The sequence below is a fragment of the Meriones unguiculatus genome, chromosome 14, assembly GCF_030254825.1.
Source record: "Meriones unguiculatus strain TT.TT164.6M chromosome 14, Bangor_MerUng_6.1, whole genome shotgun sequence".
In the NCBI taxonomy this organism is placed as follows: domain Eukaryota; kingdom Metazoa; phylum Chordata; class Mammalia; order Rodentia; family Muridae; genus Meriones; species Meriones unguiculatus.
Genome location: NC_083361.1, coordinates 75,043,037 through 75,062,940, shown reverse-complemented (window position 1 = coordinate 75,062,940; position 19,904 = coordinate 75,043,037). Strand labels below are relative to the sequence as shown.

General features: G+C 37.7%; 1 protein-coding gene and 1 long non-coding RNA gene across 4 annotated transcripts in view; one reads left to right on the top strand and one right to left on the bottom strand.

Moving 5' to 3' along the window:
- Window positions 1–19,904, top strand: part of Tmem135 (transmembrane protein 135) — a 268,940-nt gene that overhangs the window by 185,862 nt on the left and 63,174 nt on the right. The window lies entirely within an intron of this gene.
- On the bottom strand, window positions 9,032–11,518 carry LOC110562026 (uncharacterized). Its single transcript, XR_009585615.1, has 3 exons — window positions 11,219–11,518; window positions 10,982–11,086; window positions 9,032–9,355 (listed from the first exon to the last, which is right to left on the bottom strand). It is a non-coding gene; the product is annotated as an uncharacterized LOC110562026 (long non-coding RNA).

Sequence of the window (19,904 nt, the reverse complement as noted above, 5' to 3'; positions counted from 1 at the left end):
AATGGTGGAATCTCGAAAAAATCATCCTGAGTGAGGTATCCCAGCATCAGAAAGACACCCAGTGTCTATACTCACTTATAAGTGGATACTAGGCATATAATATAGGATAAACCTACAAAAATCTGTATGCCTAAACAAGGCAAGCTAGGAGGAGGCCCCTGGGTAGGATAATCAATCCTCATTCAGAAAGGCAAACTGTATGTACATTGGAAGAATGAGAAAATAGGAAACAGGATAGGAACCTACCATGGTGGGCCTGTGAAAGACTCTACTTAGCATTGTATAAAAGCTGATAATGAGACTCATAAACAAACTTTGGGCAGCGTGCAGGGAATCCTATTAAAGAAGGGGGAGATAGTAAGACCTGGGGAGGACAGGATCTCTCCAAGGAGAGCAACAGAACCCAAATATCTGGTCCAGGTGTCTTTTCTGAGACTGATACTCCAACCAAGGATCATTCATGGATATAACCTAGAATCCTGCTCAGATGTAGCCCATGGCAGCCCAGTATCCAAGTAATGGGTACCTCAGTAAGGGGAACATGGACTGTCTTTGACCTGAACTCAGTGGCTAGCTCTTTGACCACTTCCCCTGGATTGGGGAGCAGCCTTGCCAAGCCACAGAAGACAAATGCAGTCAGTTCAGATGAGACCTGATAGACTAGGGTCATATGGAAGGGGGTGGGGAGGACCTGATGGGGAGGACCTCCTCTATCCGTGGACTTGGAGAGGGGCATAGGAGGAGATGAGGGAGCAGGGTGGGATTAGGAGGAAATGAGGGAGGGGACTATAGCTGAGATACAAAGTGAATAAACTGTAAGTAATATAAAAAATAAGAATTTAATTAAAAACAAAACAAACCATGCCATTTGACTGGCTTGAAACATAATTTAAAATAGTCTTAGGACAGAATATCCTGTCCTTATTTTTTTCTCCCCTTCTTTCTTCTTGAATATCACTATGGTATATATGATGTATATGTGATGTCTATTATTTGAAGGAAGCTTGTTAGAGCCTAAGTTTTAATTAATGTTAAGATGGACTTCTTGGGGCTAAGGTGACTGCCAATAAAGGACTTGCATGCAAACATGAAGACCTGAGTCCTCTCCCTGGTACCCAAAGTCCTTCGCAGCCTGCATGCTTCATGGAAGCTGGTAAGCAGACATGAGGACCCCTAGATCTTGCTGGCCAGCTACTGCAGCTGAGCTAGTGAGCGCTAATTTCAGTAGATATGCCCAAGAGGCAATTGATAATGTGCCCTAGGGTTGATGCCCCGTGACCACCATCCACAAGGCACGCTGCACACGTGCGCTTGCACCACCCCACACACTCACATAGAAATAAGTAACTGTAACAAACACAGTTTTCTTTTGCAAGATCCCAAATGCAAATACAACCCTGAAATTGATGTAGTTTGGTTTTCTTGCCAGATGTGTATTATTTGTTTTTCCACCTCTCCTCCCTCTTTCTAGTGTCCTTTGAATACAGTCAGCTGGAATGGTACACCTAGAAGTCAGTTCCCTGCTTGCACAGAAATACTTGTTTTTGGTGTCTGTTACACACAGTCTTGTTGCATGGAGTAACATGCATACCTCTCACAGTTAATGTTTATTATCATTATTTTTTTAATGTTGACATTGAATAAGATTAGAAGACATTTCAAAAATATGGGACATTTGCCCAATATTATTATTAAATGTTTCAAACAGCTTTCATTATCTGCACAAGCTATTTTATGGCTGTTATAGACTTGTGTAGAATGATACTATTCTGTTGGTTAGAATTACTAAAGAAAGTAATTTCAAAAATTTCCTTTGTGGTTTTAGTTGGAAGATAAACTCATGTTAAATGAGTGCTTGTGATAATTTTTTGAAAAAATTTTAGGAATTTTTCAGAAAAAAAGTCTTTTACTTTAAGGAGTTTTGCAATGATGATGTTTTTATATATTTTACCTTAAATACTGGGTTAATGTTACAGATTTTTAACAAACTGTGAACTTAAACTATCATTGAGCAGATGCATTAAATACATATGCACAGAGGTTGATTTATTTCAGGCATGTTTTGAGGAAGTAAATTAAAGAACTATAAAGTCACCAGGGCACATGTTTGATTATTTCATGGTTGGCCAGCCTTCTGTCTTAGAAATTGATGTTAGTTTATTCCAGGCTTAGTGCTGGCGGGAGGATGTTTCCTTTTTTTCTTTTTCTTTTTTTTTTTTTCTTCTATGCTGTAGAGTAACGTGCGGTTTTAATGCGCAGTTTTTAGGGAATTTGATGGAGAACCTGAAACCCAGGCTTATGAAAGGAGATCTCTTTAGTGCTATCAAGAAGTATTCCCTGAATACAGTGTATACAGTCTAGCCACTGACTCAGTTTCTTGAGTTTCAGAAAAGATAAAGCCCCAGCGGAATGAAAATTTCAATTAAAACCAAACCTCTCTGACTTTAATGCATAATCTTTTATTTGGAAATGGAGTATTCCTTGAGCCCTTAAAATGTGAAGAAGAAATTAAAAATTATTACTTAAGAGTTAGCTTAAATTTTTTTATGCATACCTGAATATTTTAGGACACTAGCTTTGGTTAAATATTGTTGACTGTTAAAAATGAGCAGCCTTAAAAAGATATTTGCAGCCTTAAAAAGATATTTGTGTATAGTAATTCTCAAAATGGAAAATTTCGTAGTATTTACTTGCAGTCCCCAAAGAGCAGAAGTAATTTATTTAGACGTTGAAAATTTTTATCTTCACAGAAATAAAATTTTTACATTTGTTAATGTAAGCAGAAAGTGTAATAATTATATGAGTCTGTATTTTACTATTTTTAATGTAAAACATTCTAATTTATCTTAAGTGGGAAAGGATTTGATTTATCTAAAGACTATTATTAAATAGTATAACATCAGAAAAACCAGTTTCTTTGTTGTGTTTTCCCATTTCCATTTCTTACAGGCATTCAAATAAAAAGGAATTTAATCTGGGCAGGGATATCTTGGTACTAATAATTTTTTTTTGTTTTTGTTTTTTTTTTTTTTTTTGAGACAGGGTTTCTTTGTGTAGCCATGGATATGCTGGAACTCACTCTGTAGACCAGGCTGGCCTTAGAACTCAGCGATCTGCCTGCCTCTGCCTCTCCCAAGTGCTGGGATTAAAGTCACACACTACCAGTGCTTGGCAATAGTAATAATTTCTAAATGCAGCAGATAGAATCAATCCTATGAAGACTTAAAATCTTGTTGCAGGTGAACGGAATTTTAGGTAAGAACTGGGAAATAGTAAGAGCTGGAGAGGACAGGGTCTCCACAAGGAGAGCAACAGAACAAGAAAATTTGAACACAGGGAACTTCCAAGAGACTCATACTCCAACCAAGGACTATTCATGGAGATAACCCAGAACCCCTGCACAGATGTAGCCCAGGGCAGTTCAGAGTCCAATTGGGTTACATAGTAATGGGAAGAGGGACTGCCTCTGACATAATCTGATTGGCCTGCTCTTTGATCACCTCCCTCTGGCGGGGAGCAGCCTTACCAGGCCATAGTAGAGGACAATACAGCCACTTTTGATGTGAACTGACAGACTAAGATCAGAAAGGAGAGGAGAACCTCCCCTATTAGTGGACTTGGGGAGTAGCATGCAAGCAGAGGGAGGAGGGAGGGTGAGATTGGGAGGGGAGGAGGGAGGGGCTTATGGGTGGATGCAGAATGAATAAAGTGTAATTGATGAAAAATTAAAAAAAAAATCTTGTTGCAAATGACTATCAGTGACCAACTATAAGAAAATAAGCTAGATCTTTAACTAAGGGCAAATAAGAGAATCAGAAGTCTTACATAGGAATTCTAGTCATGTATTAGTAGCAACATATATTTTTTATGATTGTGTTTTTCTTTTTACCCACAATACATCGTCCAAAAGTCTGAAATTAGTGGCAGTGCTAGAAGTCTGTGTCACCACTCAAAGCCTGTACCAGTGGAATAGAGAGCATGTGCTAGTTTTTCAAATATTCAATCAAGAATGCTGTTGGTTATTTGGGGTCTCTTAAAGTCATGTCTTATTTGAAAACAAAAGTAGATTCTTAGGTATGAAAATGCTATGGTTGTCTCAACCACCCCAACCTCCCAAAAGATAGTCATTGTATTTACTCCATCATTAATTTATGTCTGAACTATTTTAAAAAATTATAGTAAGATGAAAGTCTGCAATAAGGCATGCATTGTCATCAGCATGTATGCCATTGGCTAATTTTATGAGAGGAATACAATTTACATGTGTATGCTGACTTTATGTTTAGAATGTTTCCTCATTGCAACCATTTGCCATACAGTGGGATCCTTCTCTGTCCATGTGTTATTTTGGGTAAAACATCAGTGCACACAAGCTTTGGAATGAAAATAAAGGAACTGCTAGCACAGATTTGTTCTGTTTTCTATATTTGGGGGAAAGAAAGTGTGAGTCAATGCAAAGCCCCTTTGGGGGAAATTAATTCGTAATTCAGTTCCCTAAGGGCTTTGGGTCCTGTACTGCATCTCCTGTAGGCACTGGCGTCTTTATTTGTGTGGTGTGCTGCACTGTTCGGACCGTATCTCTATTTCTGCTGTGGGGAAGGAGGGAGAGTTTGACCTCAGGCTGTCTGCTCTCAAGCATGATCCTTCTTCTGTTAGTTCTGCTTTCTGTGAAATGCTGCAGCATTGTCATCAGGAATTTGGGCTTTCACTGAATAATGAGTTTTAAATTGTGTTTTTCAAAGAGCTACGTACAGAGAAGGACGTGTTCAGTCTAAACTGCACTCAGTGCTTGGCCAGATGCATTTCTTTTTCCCTTTCTAATTATTTGCCTTTATTTGAAGAACTTCGCTGTTTTTTCAGTACTTTAAGACAGAAATTTCTTACGTCTAGACATGGGGACCTCCTTTAGTGTGCTATTACAAGTGGTTTAAGGTTTCTGAATAGGGCAGGTTAGAGGGAGTGTTAAAGGATGGAAACCTCCTTACACTGACCTCGTTGAGACAGTGTATTCATGTCAAAAACTAATCTAGTGCAGCTGCAAGACTAATTGTGTGGAGAAGCTATAAACTTAGGGAGCTGTGACCCCTGCTCAGAGCTGTGTTTCCTGTACCAGCACCCACTGTGGAATTGCTGTAAACTTGAATGAACAGTTATTCAGTCAGCAGAGTATGCAGTACTTGTATGGGGAAATTACGTAGCTCCTAGGGCAGGACTTCTGGTTGAGGCTTGAACAAATTGGAGTTGGTCTAAGCAAGTGAGAATAGAAAATGAAAGAACTTGAGTTTTTAAGCCATAAGAGAAATTTGCCATTATTAACATTTGAATCCTTCTTTAGCCCTTTATAATGGAATTTTACTTTAACCTTCAATGTAGTTTGCTTCTTTGACTAAGTCTAAAGCACTCATAAAATTTGGAATTATTAGTTTTTTTCAATAATCTGTGTTACAGAAATAAAATATTTAAATTTATGTTTATAAAATAATCAAATAAATAATTAAATTTATATGTTTTAAAAATAATTAAACTATATGTATAATTAAAATTATAAATCATATTTAATTATATTTTTAAAGGAAATAGCTTACTCAAATATATGTAGCTAATATGAAAATTTCAAGGTTTTGAACTTTTTCTAAAAATACTTTAAAAATTTAATAGAAAAGTAATCTAAATGGCTATTTGAATTATCTTAATAGGTTGTTGAGAGTGTTAGACTCAAGATGGTTGAAGTTATATGATTTCTTTGAAGTCTTTAGGTTATTTTAAAATGTAATAATTTCTTGCCCACTAACTGGTCTTATGCTTTAGAGTAAAATGTTTAAAGCAAAATTGTGTGGAACACAAAAAAGTTCGTTTCTATTCTTTACCTCCATACATACACAGCCTCCTCCATCCACAGAGTGATCCTCCTTGGCTTACACTAAAAGCCTCACCACTGAAATAGAGATTATGTGGCAGTTTTCAAATATTGAACCAAGAATGCAAAAATAATGTTGGGTTTGTGTTTAAGAAAATTAAGGTATTTAAATTTTTATCACTTAGCTTTCATTTTTATCAACGTATGCAACTAGGAGATAGTGGCAATATGTAAATTTAATCTAGGTTTTATGTTTTGCCAGGATATACTTATATCAGTAATAATAGTATGTTTGCTATGCTGTTATTTATATGAATTTTCTCATCCAGCTTAGTATTGGTAATATAGGACATAGATCTTTTCTTTTTTTAATTTAATAGGAAATTAACTCAGCAATCACACTCTTGGTAATGAGGTTACTTAGATGCCTTATAAAGCATCTGAAATTGAACTTAGCGTTTAGGTGACAAATTGAGCTTAGCACTCTTTCATGGGTGCTTGGGTCTTTCACAAGTGTCTACTCCTGACAGCAATGGTGGTAGACAGAACAGATTGGGACCTTTCCTGGGGCTTTTTTCATAGACAGAGTGGGACACACGAGATTACAGCACAGTGGTGCACTGTACCCTGGCAACTCAAAAGTCTTTTGTTATATGGGAATGATACTTACCCTTTTGCCCCTAAGCGTGAAACTACTCCTGTCTTCCAGGTTATACACTGTATAGAAGCATCACTGAAATAGCCTGGAAGAAAATGACAGTGCCCGGCTTGCAAGGTGTGCAGAAAATGAAAAACATGTGCTCACAGTTTTCACTCCACATTCTGTTTTCCTACCGACCCACTGCTGAGAGAAAGTCTTTGTTACACTGTTACCCCAAGCGAGAATTCTCCAAACCCACAGGTTTTCAGAGGTTTTATCTTAGTAGTAAAATTGGTCAGAAAGTGCAGGGTTTACTCATAGGCCACCTTCCCTACAAATGTGTAACATCTTCCTTCCCACATCTACATTCCCCATCAGAGCTGTAACATTTGTTATAGCCTGTTAATACACATCAGCACATGAACATCTCCCAAAGTCCATAGCTCACGTAGTATCTTTTATAGGATGTGTCTACCATTAGAGGATCATATCAGGTATTTGCTGAAGTTCCTCGCTGCTCATTCGGCCGTCCTGTTCTTCCCTAGGACTCCATTTTACTCACTCTTTTCTTTTCTCCACAGCTCTTTCTTTCCTGCAATGGCCCATGGTTATCTTCATACAGTACGGGCCATTTCCAGATTAGTTTTGTCATTTAGCAGTGTGTATTTTTCTATGTCTTTTCACACCACTCTTCCCCCCCCCAGCCCCTGTGTGTATGTATGTTATATAGGTGTCATAGCTTGTGTGTGGAGATCAGAAGACAGCTTTCAAGAATGCTTTATTTATTTATTTATTTATCTATCTATCTATTTATTTATTTATTTCTACCACTATGGTTCTGGGTATCAAACTGGGTCTTCAGGCTATGCAAGCAGTTTTACTCACTAAAGCGTCTTGCAAGTCTGGTCTTGGTCTTCTTTTGAGATGTTGCCAGAGCCAGTTAATATTCTGTTGTCTGGCTATGTCAGTGTGTCTATCCATTCCCAGTGGAAGGACATTGGTCAATTTCAAGTTGTGGTATTACGAGTAGAGCTTTGATAACATTTGCATGCAGTTTTTCAAATTATGATCACAGAATCCATAGGAAAGGTATGTTCAGTGTGAGTAAATACAGAGACATATATGTGGTTGTTTGCTCATGGCCTGAGAATAAGTGACAGTTGAGTGCTTGGTTATAAACAGGATATTTATACTGTAAGGTTTAGGGAGCAGGACAAGAGGCAGAAAGCATGTAAGGACCAGAAGATAGGGGAAAGGGCTGCGAAATGTTGTCTTCTGGGCATGGCCTAGTTAAGGCAGTCATAACTCAGGAGTAGCTCTGATTACCTTTACTGGTCCTTCACAAGACTGGGTCTGTCAGCAATCAGTCAGGGATTATCTGTATGTGTTGGAAGTGGTGTTAACTTAGATATTGGTAGATAGCCTGAATATTCTAGTGTTAAATCTGATATCCGAGCAGAATCTGAGTGTGAAGTGGGCTTGGAGACATTGGTCTTTCTATAGAGAGACATAATTAATAACCATGTAGTCAATTGCAAACATGCACAATTACTAAGACATGAAATTGACAATAGAATTTCCACAATATGGCTTCCACTGTAAGACTGTATGCAAAACTGATGCCTTTGTAAGTTTGATACACTAAACTATGTTATAGCCAGCTTTTAGAAAATATGAAATATTTGACATTTATATTACTATTGTTCTGGGGACCAAGAATTACACAGAAGTATAATACAATCTCCTAATATTTGTGTATCCTAAAATAGAACTTAGCTGAATAGAGTATGATTTTATTCCTTCTCATCTGCAGTCTGGACCACATTCGCCACTTCTCCAGTTTCCTAGTGTGTTTCTGATTAAAGGGTAGGTATGGGGTAGCTGAGAACAACAGTGAGTGCACTGGTGACCCTGTTACAGATAGCATGGATGCTGGCACTCACTTGAGTGCTGGTGTTGTTTCTCCTGCATCACAAGGTTTATCTGCTCTGCCTGTAGCAGTGACTATGAATTACTGGTTATTTGAATTGAGTCATTCTGTAATGTTTTTATTGAAATCAGCTTTGGGGTAGCACTTTCTAAAGGGAAGGATTTACAGGAACCTATTCTGACAGGATTATGCTTTGTTCTAGACTCTCAGCAAGAAGCCAGAGTTGTGTATTCTGGGTAATGTGTTGTTTCCCTGTTTAGCAACCCCAGAAAGATATGCCTGCACAGAGTTGATGAAATTTGATATCACAAAGATTTGTCTTAATCACAGATTACTTCAAGACCATAGAGAAGTAAACAGCAGCACACGTAACTCAGAAACCTTACCTATTATGTTCTCACCTAAAGTATAAATTACTCTCATAATTGTTGAGAGCCAACAGCTCAGTAATGAACCAGTGTAAAAAGGAATCACAGGAAAGCCTGATTTTGGTGAAGTATCCACACTGTAGCTGTGGGCTATATTTCCAAGAAGGTAACCAGAAACATCTGTTTAGAATATTAACATTTAATGTTGTTTAAGTATTTTTATTATATCCACACAGTACATGTAACCCAAATAAAATGTCTAGTCTACCTAAATTTAATATTTTAGGTATTTTGATAAATACTAATGGTTTTAAAACTCTTCAGGTTATTGCTACTTAGTCTAAATACTTTAAATATACTTATTTCATGAAGTCATCAACATAGCTCAATAAGTATGCATCTTAATTTTCATCTTATAAATTTAAAATGTAAGCTGCTGTGGTTATACACAGTAGGGGCTTCGGCATCAGTCTCAGCATTTTTCAGAACAATGTGTTGCTTTTGGCATATGAGGTTTCTCATGAAGTTGCCAGGAGAGAAATCCTCCTTCCCCCATTTATCTAAAATAAAGCATGACATACAGCAAAGATTTGGCACTGGAAAGTGAATTTTGCTAGATAATGAAACTGGACTATATCAAAGCCTTTGGCTTCAAATAAAGTTCACATTTCTGTCAGAACTAGCTAGTGTACGTTTTTCTTTCTCGCCAACAACAGTAACTGTGTATCTTCACAGCTATGAAAGACCCACAGTGAATTAGAACATACATATTGATAAGCTAAAGCAGCGCTCTCAACCTGCTAACGCTGTGACCCTTTAATACAGTTCCTCAGGTTGTGGTGACCCCTAAACATAAGATTATTTTCATTGCTACTTCATCACTGTATGTTTGTTACTGTTATGAATCATAATGTGAATATCAGGAATTTCCAGTGGTCTTAGGTAACCCCTGTGGAAGGATTGTTCGACCCTGAAAGGGGTCATGATTCACAGGTTGAGAATCGCTGATCTAAAATTGTTCTCAGATCACGAATAGTGTTTAACTAAAAGGCAATTGAAAATACCAATGATTCTAAGAGAACCTTGTTTGATATAGAAGAAATAGGTCATCCAAAAAAGGGAAAAACAAAGGATCTCAGGTCAAAATTGATCAGTACCTAGTGACAGAGAACTTGCCTAGTATGTAGGAAGCCCTGCATTTGGTCTGTGGAGTCAAAAAAGAATAACAATACTTTGTTGTAACGCAAATGAGGACTTTTCCTGTAGTTTCTTAATTCGATGCCACTATGCTATAGTCTGACTCACTGTGCTTTGATCTTATGTTAACCAATAAATCTTACCACAATCTTGGGGATCTTCCTTTTTAGCCTGAAACTCATTGAGGAGGCTTTTGGATGAGCCAGAGCAGAACTTCAGGACACTTACTTTACTTTGTGTAGAACATTCCTACATTCCTTTGGGTTACTTACAGTTTCTGCCAGTGTGTTTTTTTGTTGATCAATGAGTTTTTTTGTTTAAAAAAATAAACCTTTAAAAGCAGTATTTTAGGTAATTAGACTTTTTTTTTGGGGGGGGGAGGATATATGAGATTAATTACACAAGTAAAACACAAATGATTTATAGTCTTACAAAGTATGCTTTTATCTATTTTAGTACATAATTTGGGGGGATTTACATTTTTCAGTTTTATACTTTTAAACTTATTTTAGACTGCAGCAATCAAAATTTTTACAAACTAGTTACACATAACAATATATACAATTAAGGGCATGCTTACATTTACATAAGTAATGTGAAAAAAAAAGTTGCTAGTATTTCACCAATATTTGAATAGATCTTTCAAATAGAATTAATATTGAAATCAACTGACTACTTAAAGGCAAAGAAAAGAACTTGCAAAGTAAAAGTGTTAGGCTTTTGCAGATAGAAAAGTTAAAAAAAAAGTGCTAGGGATGGCTCAGAGAACATGCAGTGCTCTTGCAGAAGACTGGAGTTTGGGTTCCAGTGCCCATAGCAGGTAGCTCACAGTCACCTGTAACTCAGATCCAGAGGATCCTATGCCTTTATCTGACTTTTTTTGTGCACCCATGTGCATACTCACACACACAGATAAACAAATTCATGAAGATAAACCTTTAAAAATAAAAATATTTGCAAGTGTTTTTGTTAAGCTTTGCTGGATTTACCTGGAAATGGGAGGTAATCCAGTTCCTTCATAGCCCCAGGGTCACTTCTTGATGAAAAGGCATATTGAGTGTTGGGATGGTTTATCTGGCCCATATAGCTCTGATCTACAAAAGGATCAAGTTATACATGTTAGCATCTTGTATTTGAAGGGCTGTTGTTTTAGTCAATTTTCTATTGCTATGAAGAGACACCATGATCACAGCAATTATCAAAGAAAGCATTTAATTAGCACTCACCATTTCAGAGACGTCATTCATTATCAGCATGGTGGCATGGTGCTGGAGCGGAAGCTGAGAGTTCTATCTTGGAATCCTCAGGGAGCAGGGAGTGAGCTGCTGGGCCTGGCTTGGGCTTCTGAACCTTCACAGCCCACACCCAGTCATGTACTTCCTCCAGCAAGACCTCCTAGTCTTTCTAAGTAGTGCCATTCCCTGATGACTAAGCATTCAAATGTATGAGCCTATGGGAGTCATTCTTAACTCATCACAGCTAGTTTTCTACAAAATCAGAAATTAAGCTTAGAATTCTAGATATACTAAAGAACAAGGGCAAATTTCAATGTAATAATTACAAAAAAAATAGATTTTAAACAGCACTGTCCAAAATAGAATTGATTGCTGTTCTAATGTGTATTTAAACAGAAGCTGGACAATGATCTTTGCTCATCACTGCAAAGGTAGTCATAATTAGGTCAGTTGGCCTCAGGGTGTTGCACACTTTAGAATGTGGAAGTTCTAGGCTTCTTCTAGGGCAGTGGTTTCAACTGGGTGAAGCTTTATTTGTTCTTTAGGAAATATCTTTCCAAATTTGCACTGTCTGGTGTTATCATTGAAGAGGTGAGGCAGGGGCTACTGCCTATTGTTTAGATACCAGAAATGATCTGAATATTCTAGAGTACTGGACACCTCCCATCACAAACCATATAGGATTATCCACCTCCATTCCCTAGTCACTAATGCCAAGGTTGAGAAATGTAGATCAAGGGATTTGGCTAAGTTGGTGAGTTAGATGATAATCTATTTTATCTTAGAAGCTAGTTTAGGCCTACAGTTATTTGGGCAGGTAATATGGACCTTAAGAAAAATAAATTTGAAACTAAACTTGAAAATAAATTCGTGGTGCCAGTCACATCCTTTGCTCTGCGCAATGTATGTCATACGTGGCATTTGTCTTCCATGTCACATGTGTGGAGGTGAGAGTAAAAGACTCAGAAGTCAGTTCTCCCCATCCCCCTTTAGTTCTAGGGTTGTGAGGCAAGCCCTTTGGCCTGTTGAGACATTTTCCTGGCTTGATAGTAACTTTATTGATGATTCTTCTAGTGGAGGTGGAGAAGGGAAGAGAAGAAAAGAGAGGAGAGGAGAGGAGAGGTACAGGAGAAGAGTGGAGAGGAGAAAAGAGGGATAGAGGAGAGGGGAGGAAAGGAGACTAGGAGTGGAGGGAAAGTCAAGGGAGGGGAGGGGAGGAGGAGACTGACAAGATCAGACTTTTTCTGTGTCTTCCTCTGGTAAAGACACTAGCTCTTGGGTTAATGTTCAACCCTAAGAACTTGTTTATTTTATTTAATCCTAAGATCCTGCCTTAAGGCCCTATCTTCAAATATAGTCATTCACATTCACGGATAAACTTAATTTTTAGAGAGGACAAAATCATTCTAAAAAGAACTGATTGACCATTAGCTTTATTTACATCTTGATCATTAGCTGTGTTTACATATTGCTCATTAGTTTTATCTATTTATGTCTACAAAAATGAATCATGTGGCAGTTTCATGCTGAAGCTTAGCTGTATAAATAAACTTCTCTGATGTTGTGTTTTATAATATAGTGACAGCAATCCAAAACAAGAGTGTGTGTCACTTTTTGTGGAAGAAAACCTTCTCATACAGGCTTCTGTTCTGCTTGCTGGTAGGCATTGAGTAGGCCATTCGAAAGAAGTTTTTCTTAGGTAGTTTTCAAAGCACTAGTGAAATTTTTATAGCAGCATAATTAACAACTTTTTAACTTTTTAGTTTTCATTAAAATTGTTGATTTTGTACTCTTTTTTGAAGCATGAAATCATGTTTCTACAAAATGCTTAATTATATTTTGGCTCATAACTTGGTTAATGTGAGGGAAATGTAAGCCTAGGATAACTCAGAAACTGAAGCGGTGTGTACCAGGAGCCACCTGCCTTCCTTAGAGGCATTTTTCATTAAAATATTTATCAGACTATTTGTTGTTAGCGACAGAATTTCCATGTGAAAATTTGGCTAACATGTACGTGGACCTCACTTTTGCCGTGCTCTGTATTTAATGCATTAAAAAGAACGTAGTTGGAAATGCTCCTCAGAAGTTTCCAGTTTCCCAGTTAGTCTGGTTTACAGTTGCCAATTAGAATTTGAAGACTGAGAAGTCTAGGGCCTATCAGCTTCAAGTTGTGTTTGGTGTCACACAGATTTATTTGTGAGAATTGTGTTCTCTGATTTCGACTCCTCTTCCCAGGGGCTATGTGGAATTGTTCTGCTCCTCCAGAACACTGCTTGTTCATCTCATTCACACTTCGTGTATGGAGACAGCAGGGTCATCGAGACATGAGTGTCCTAGAAATATGCTATAGCATTAGGCTAGGCCAACGCTAAACTCCCTGAATTCTGGGATTATAGACATGTGCCATTACACCCTGGCTCCACAGATAATTTTCTGTATGACACAGTTTGGTTTGAGAAGATTTGGGTTTTCTAAATTGTATGATACCTTTAAAAATTAGGCACATAAAAATATCCAGAATAACCATGTTTGTAATTTGTATTAGAGAATAAATGCAGTGTACTTGGTCTTAACCACAAAATACATGTCTAGTATGTCTGTGTTTCCAATCACGTACATGTTTATGGCACAAGTACACATCATAGTGTAGGGATTGTAAAATAACTAGTATGGATGCTGTCACAGAAGGACACAGGAAAAGCAAACCAAAAGTTGTCAACCTGCTAGTTGCTATTTGAGAAGAACGAACAGACTAGAAGCACTAAGAGAAAGTTGATCGACACCTCTGCCCAGTTCTCACCTTTCACCCCATCCCATGGCCTTGGATAGTTCAGACTTGCCTTATGGCCTTAAACTTTTGATCCTCCTACCTCCTGACATCTCCCACATGTTAGTAAATTCAAACTTGTGTCAACAGGCTTGGTTTATACAGCGCTGAGGTTTCATGCTCTACCTCCATCATGAGCTCTATTTTATTGTTTAGTGTTATCTTCTGGAGAAATAAACTCCGTAGAGAGAACTTTGTTGTTGTTGTCATTTTTCCCCCTGACAGTTTGTACTGGAGCTGATGCTTTTTGGGATATGAACATAACTAGGAAGCTAATAGATAAGAAGAAAACAGTTTCAACCTAAAACTTTCCTGTCCTTTTAGATTTAAGATTTGTACATACTGTTTTGAATTTATTCAGAAAGTCAGGGAATGCCTTCCTTTTGTGCAGAACTATGAAGGGCAGTTGTGTATGTTTACCTGATTATTTCATTAACCTATATGCACTGACTATTAATATTGTTAAGTGTGTGTTTTGTACAGGCATCTAAACTTACACTTTTGGCAAAGACCCAGCACCTTGCTCCATTTTAAGTCAGATAGACCAGATCCAAGGTTAAGAAGATTTACACCAAATTTACAGAAGATCCTGACCACATGCAGCCAGCAATCACAGTGGAAATAAAGGTCACCTCCTGTCTGTCAATTCCCTCTTTAATCATTTTGGAATTAGGAGCTGATGCTAGATAACCTTGTTTTTACACTGTTCTACATTGTTTTTCATTTATATTAATTTGTTTTCACTACTGAAACAAGAATTGGTAAATACTTAAGATTCTTTTTGCATGTAAGCTATTAGAAATCCAACACCATTGTCTTTGAATTTTCAGAAACATCAATGGTGATTTTTTTACACTGTTTTATTTACAAGCTGTTCTTTTGTAAGACATTGAAAAATCATTCAGATTACTATATCTTTTAATATTAACATCACGATGCCCTGTTGTTAATTAGAGAAGGGGAGTGGGAGCTAAAGAGAGTGATGGCTTCTTTAACCTACCCAATACAGCTCTGAACTCCTGTGTGTTGTTCCTTGTCATAACAATCATGGATGTTTAGAGGAACACACTTGTGTAGGGGTTGATCTTGGGAGAGATATCATTAAACATCTGAGCTCCTTAGTTAAGTCAGTTGAGACATTCTGTTAGCTCATCTGATTCTGAATTCAAACATGCACTCATTGTGCTCTGAGACTTATGTTAATGGCCATCAGAGGAAAACTAGTTTCTTGCTTGCAGAAATGGTAACCAGAGGGAAGAAAGTATGCAGAAAGAAATCTGCAGCTGGGACAGAAACAGGTCCAAACTAGATATAAGCAGTGCCCTGCCTAATTACAGAAGGATGTAGGTGGATTCTTGTTTGTGCATATGCTGAAGTTAGGGGCAGATGGTGTGAACTTGGCACTGGGCAGTTTGGACTGGATGTCATTGCATTCTAATTCATGAATCACATGCCTGCATGCTATATTTAAGACAGTGGTGAAGAGATTATATTAATATATACTGGGCTATGTATTGGAATTGAATTGATTCTTAATGGACATTGAAATAGGTGGAGCTCAGCTGTAGGGCACCCAGTGTCCTTCAACACTGCATTTGGTGAAATAGGGAAAGATGCCGGTGTACTAACTAATTTAGTGAACATAAACCTCTGTGAACTTTCTTCTCTTCATCCAATGGGAAAAACTGAATTGCCTTACTAGTATGTGTTATTTGTATATGGCCCTGCTGTGGTCCTTTTAAGTAATCTAGAAACTTACTTTTGTAATGTATCTAAATGAAAACCATCCTAATCCTGGTTTTTATTTTTACTTTGGTTAGTGGTAATAGCAGTTTGGGAAAATAATGAAAGTAACATGAATTGCTTTCTGTATCCAGGGGATGGCCTGTCCACTTTGCCTCACTGAAAGCACAGTACTATTTCAGCTGTAACTTGGTTCTAAGTTCATTTTAGAAACCTGCTTTTCTGCCTTTCTTCCATGTTCTGAGTGATGTATGAGGTTTTACTGATTTATATTTTATGACTTGATAAACTTTGTGTTTGTTCATGGTAGGGTAAAGAATGGTCCCTTACATCATTACATTAGGCACATGGAACACTGCTGGCTCTTAGGACTTCCCTCTTCATTTCACTACATCTGCAAATAAACAAAACTTTTAGCCTTACTGTGTAATATTTAGATTGCTTATTTTAGCAACTGAAAAAGGCATATTTCTTAGACCTGATTTTCTTTACTAGAGTAAGTATTTTATATTAACTTAGGATTTTCTTGTCACCTTCATTTTTCTTAAATCTGGTTCATTCTGTAACAAGCTATTTTAACTCACAGCTTTATTTTCTATGCATAAAAGCAATAGGTGTTTTGTAATTGATTTGAATGAAAAATTTAAAAGCTGTAAATCTTTAATAAGATTTTCAAAAGGTTAAGAGAAATTCATAACACCTTATGGGTTTCTGTAACCCACCTGGTTACAGAATCTGACTGAATCCCCCAAGTGCTTCTGTATCGCTGAGATGGGAGGCTTTGAGTTGGGAGCAAGGGTCCCTGCATTACATAGCTCTTTTAAACATTCCATAAAACTACATGGGGCTGGAGTGATGGCTCAGAGCTTAAGAGTACTGAGAGGACCCAGGTTCAATTCCCAGCACCCACATGGCAGCTTACAACTGTCTATAACTCCTGTTCCAGGGGATTGGACACTCTCACATAGACACACATGTAGACAAAACACCAATGCATGTAAAATAAAAATTTGAAAACCCTACATATTTCACATACTTAATATAATCTGTGACATATTGTTACTCTTCAGTAGTTGTGCAATAAATGATGTTGGTGTTGCACTGTCTTCTTAATAATTATTATTTTTTATTTTTTTATGTTTTTATTTTTAAATAATTTTATACATTTACTTGTATCCCAGCTGTAGTCCTCTCCCTTTTTCCCTCCTAATCTTCCCCTCCCTCCTTCATCTCCTCCCTGCCCCCTTCTGAGTCCACTGAGAAGGGGTGTCCTCCTCTCCTTCCATCTGGCCCTCGCTTATCAGGTATCTTCAGGATGGTTGCAATGTCCTTATCTGTGGCCTAGCAAGGCTGTTCCTCCCTCAAGGGGGAGGGGAAGCTCATGAGTTCGTGTCAGAAACAATTCCTGTCCCCCTTACTAGAGAACCCACTTGGATACTGAGCTACCATGGGCTATGTCGGAGCAGGGGTTTTAGGTTATGTCCATGCATGGTCCTTGGTTGGATAAACAGTCTCATAGAGGACTCCTGTGCTCAGATATATTTGGACCTTGTGGGGCTCCCTGTCCCCTCTAGGATATACTAATTTCTCCTTCCTTCATATGATTCCATACACTCTGCCGAAGGCTTGGTTATGGGTCCCAGCATCTGCTTTGATACACTGCTAGGTAGAGTCTTTCAGGTGCCTTCTGTGGTAGGCTCTTGTCCTGTTACTTGTTTTCTCCTATTTCCAATGTCCATTCCCTTTGTCTTTCTAGATGAGGATTGATCATCTTACCCCTGGACCTCTTTCTTGTTTATCTTCTTTAGTTGTACATATTTTAGTATGTTTATCCTATCTTATAGGTCTTATATAAGTGAGGATATACCATGTGTGTCTTTCTGCTTTTGGGATACCTCACTCAGGATGATATTTTCTAGATCCCACCATTTGCCTGCAACCAGCCCCAATTGGAATAATACTACTTAGCAATTAATAATTATTATACTGAACTCTAGACGATTCTTCTTTATGTCCTACCATTAATGCTGGAAGCCTTCTGATGAATATTTCTACCTTTTATGCTAAGTGGTCATTAGACCAGTATTAGTAATAGTATTTTCTGTAGGCAGAGTATAGAAAGTCTCATACTTGATGGTACACAGCCCTTGTTTTGAGTTTTATTTCACCTATATAAATATTCTGTGATTTTCAGTAAGAAGCATGTCTTTTAAACCCAATACCTTCATACTTAAAACAAGACTCATCAAACCTACTTTCAAGGGCTGTTGGAAAAGTAACAATTGTTGGAGAAAAAACAATTGGAGGAAATAATGTTACCCAATCCAGTAAATGGTAATGTTAATAAATTATTCATTGTTGTTATTTTATCATCTGCTTTCCCTGTTCTTAGTGTTCTGTGGTCTTGTTTATTTACTTTTAACCTTTATGACCTCTTTTTAAGCCCTCTTACTTTACGGTTAATTTTGGCTTTTACTCTCCCTTTTGTATTTGTTTCATTATTTATTTGCACTAAATTGCATTTTAATGGCTCACAGTAACCAATTAATAAAGTAGAGAACCTGGCGTAAGGAAGGAAAAGAAGCAGGTGAATGTCTTGACATTTTAAATGTAAGTCGTTAGCGAGACTTGTCACCCGCACACTGTTCCTGTTGGCGATGGTAACAGAGAGGCAACCAAGGCACTGCTGACGCTCAATGATAATGGCTGCTTCTATGCCCTGGATCCCAGAGCAGGCTTTGATGAGCAGCTTATTTACTGAGTGAATTTCCCTTGCCAGTTACCTCACCGTTAAGCTTCCTTTTTAATAAAGCTGACATTTTTCCGTATGTATTTTTTTTCTTTTTGAGCTTGTAGTATAGTCACACCATTTCTGCCTTCCCTGTGTGCTTCTTCTAAAGTCTCCCATGTATTCTTTCTTGCTTTCTAGTACTGTTAGAAGCTATGCTCATAAAGTCTCACCATCCCTAAGTTTTAGTCTCAGTGATTTGTTATAAGTTGTTTATTCTTTTAAAAGTTGCCAGCTGAATTACAATTTTGTGTAAGTACTGTGACCTCCAGGTGAGATTCCTTTCTGAATATTGAAAATTTCTGATTATATGCTGGAAGAGGTTTAATTTTTACAGATGAAACAAAGTTTATTTCCTTACTCCAAACAGACAGAGTAGCCAATAGGCTGTACGCCTAGACACAATCTAATGTAACTGTTTCCACAGCTGGAAAACTTGAAGGCAGATAGACGTGTTGCTAGCCTCTCTGATGACCTCAGAGTTGTAAGTAGAGACTGACATCCCTGTTGGATGCCTTATATAATGTAATAGGAATCTGCTCACATAGTCACTTAACTAAGGCTTTTGTCCCCTTGGATTTTGGATCTTTGGTTTGTTTTTATCACCACCCCCCTGAAGTTAGAGACTGAACGCAGGGTCTTATGTGTGTTAGACAAGCTCTCTAATCCTGAACCATGATTCCCAGCTCTCACTTTGTAATTAAATATTTACAGGAGAAGTACAATTTATATAGACAACTTTAAAAACTATTGCTTGTGTACATTGAATAAGTGTCATGGTAAGTGCTGTCTGTACGTTAAAGGGATAAACATGTCTGCATTTATTATCATATTGGAGTGGTTTGCAAATATGCAGATTCTGGCCAGATGGCGTCACTAAAGGCAATAAGGAGTGTTGGGGAATTTCATGTGTTCCTGAATGCTCGTAATGAAAGGGTATTGCTTGGGATCTGTGTGTGTTGTTTCATTTGGGATCCTGAGAGATGGTAAGTTGGAGGCTGCCTTGGTGTCTCTTCTTTCCATTTGGTGACTGTCCAAGACTAAGAAACATGAAACCAGAGCAATGTTGGTGAGTGAATGGATAGATAGTTTACTAAAATATGAATGAAATACAAATGGGGCAAGACCAAGTTTATTGTTTCTGTTCCAAAAAAGAGAGATGAGCTTCATTTCTTGGCTCATAGGAAACAAACAAACAAAGAAAACCAGTGTCACTATGAGAATAATATAGAGTTGATGCTTGCAGGCTGGGAGCACAAGGACTTGCTGCCTGTAAGCATGCTCAACAAGAGAGGTCAGAAACGCTGGGATCAGGGGCA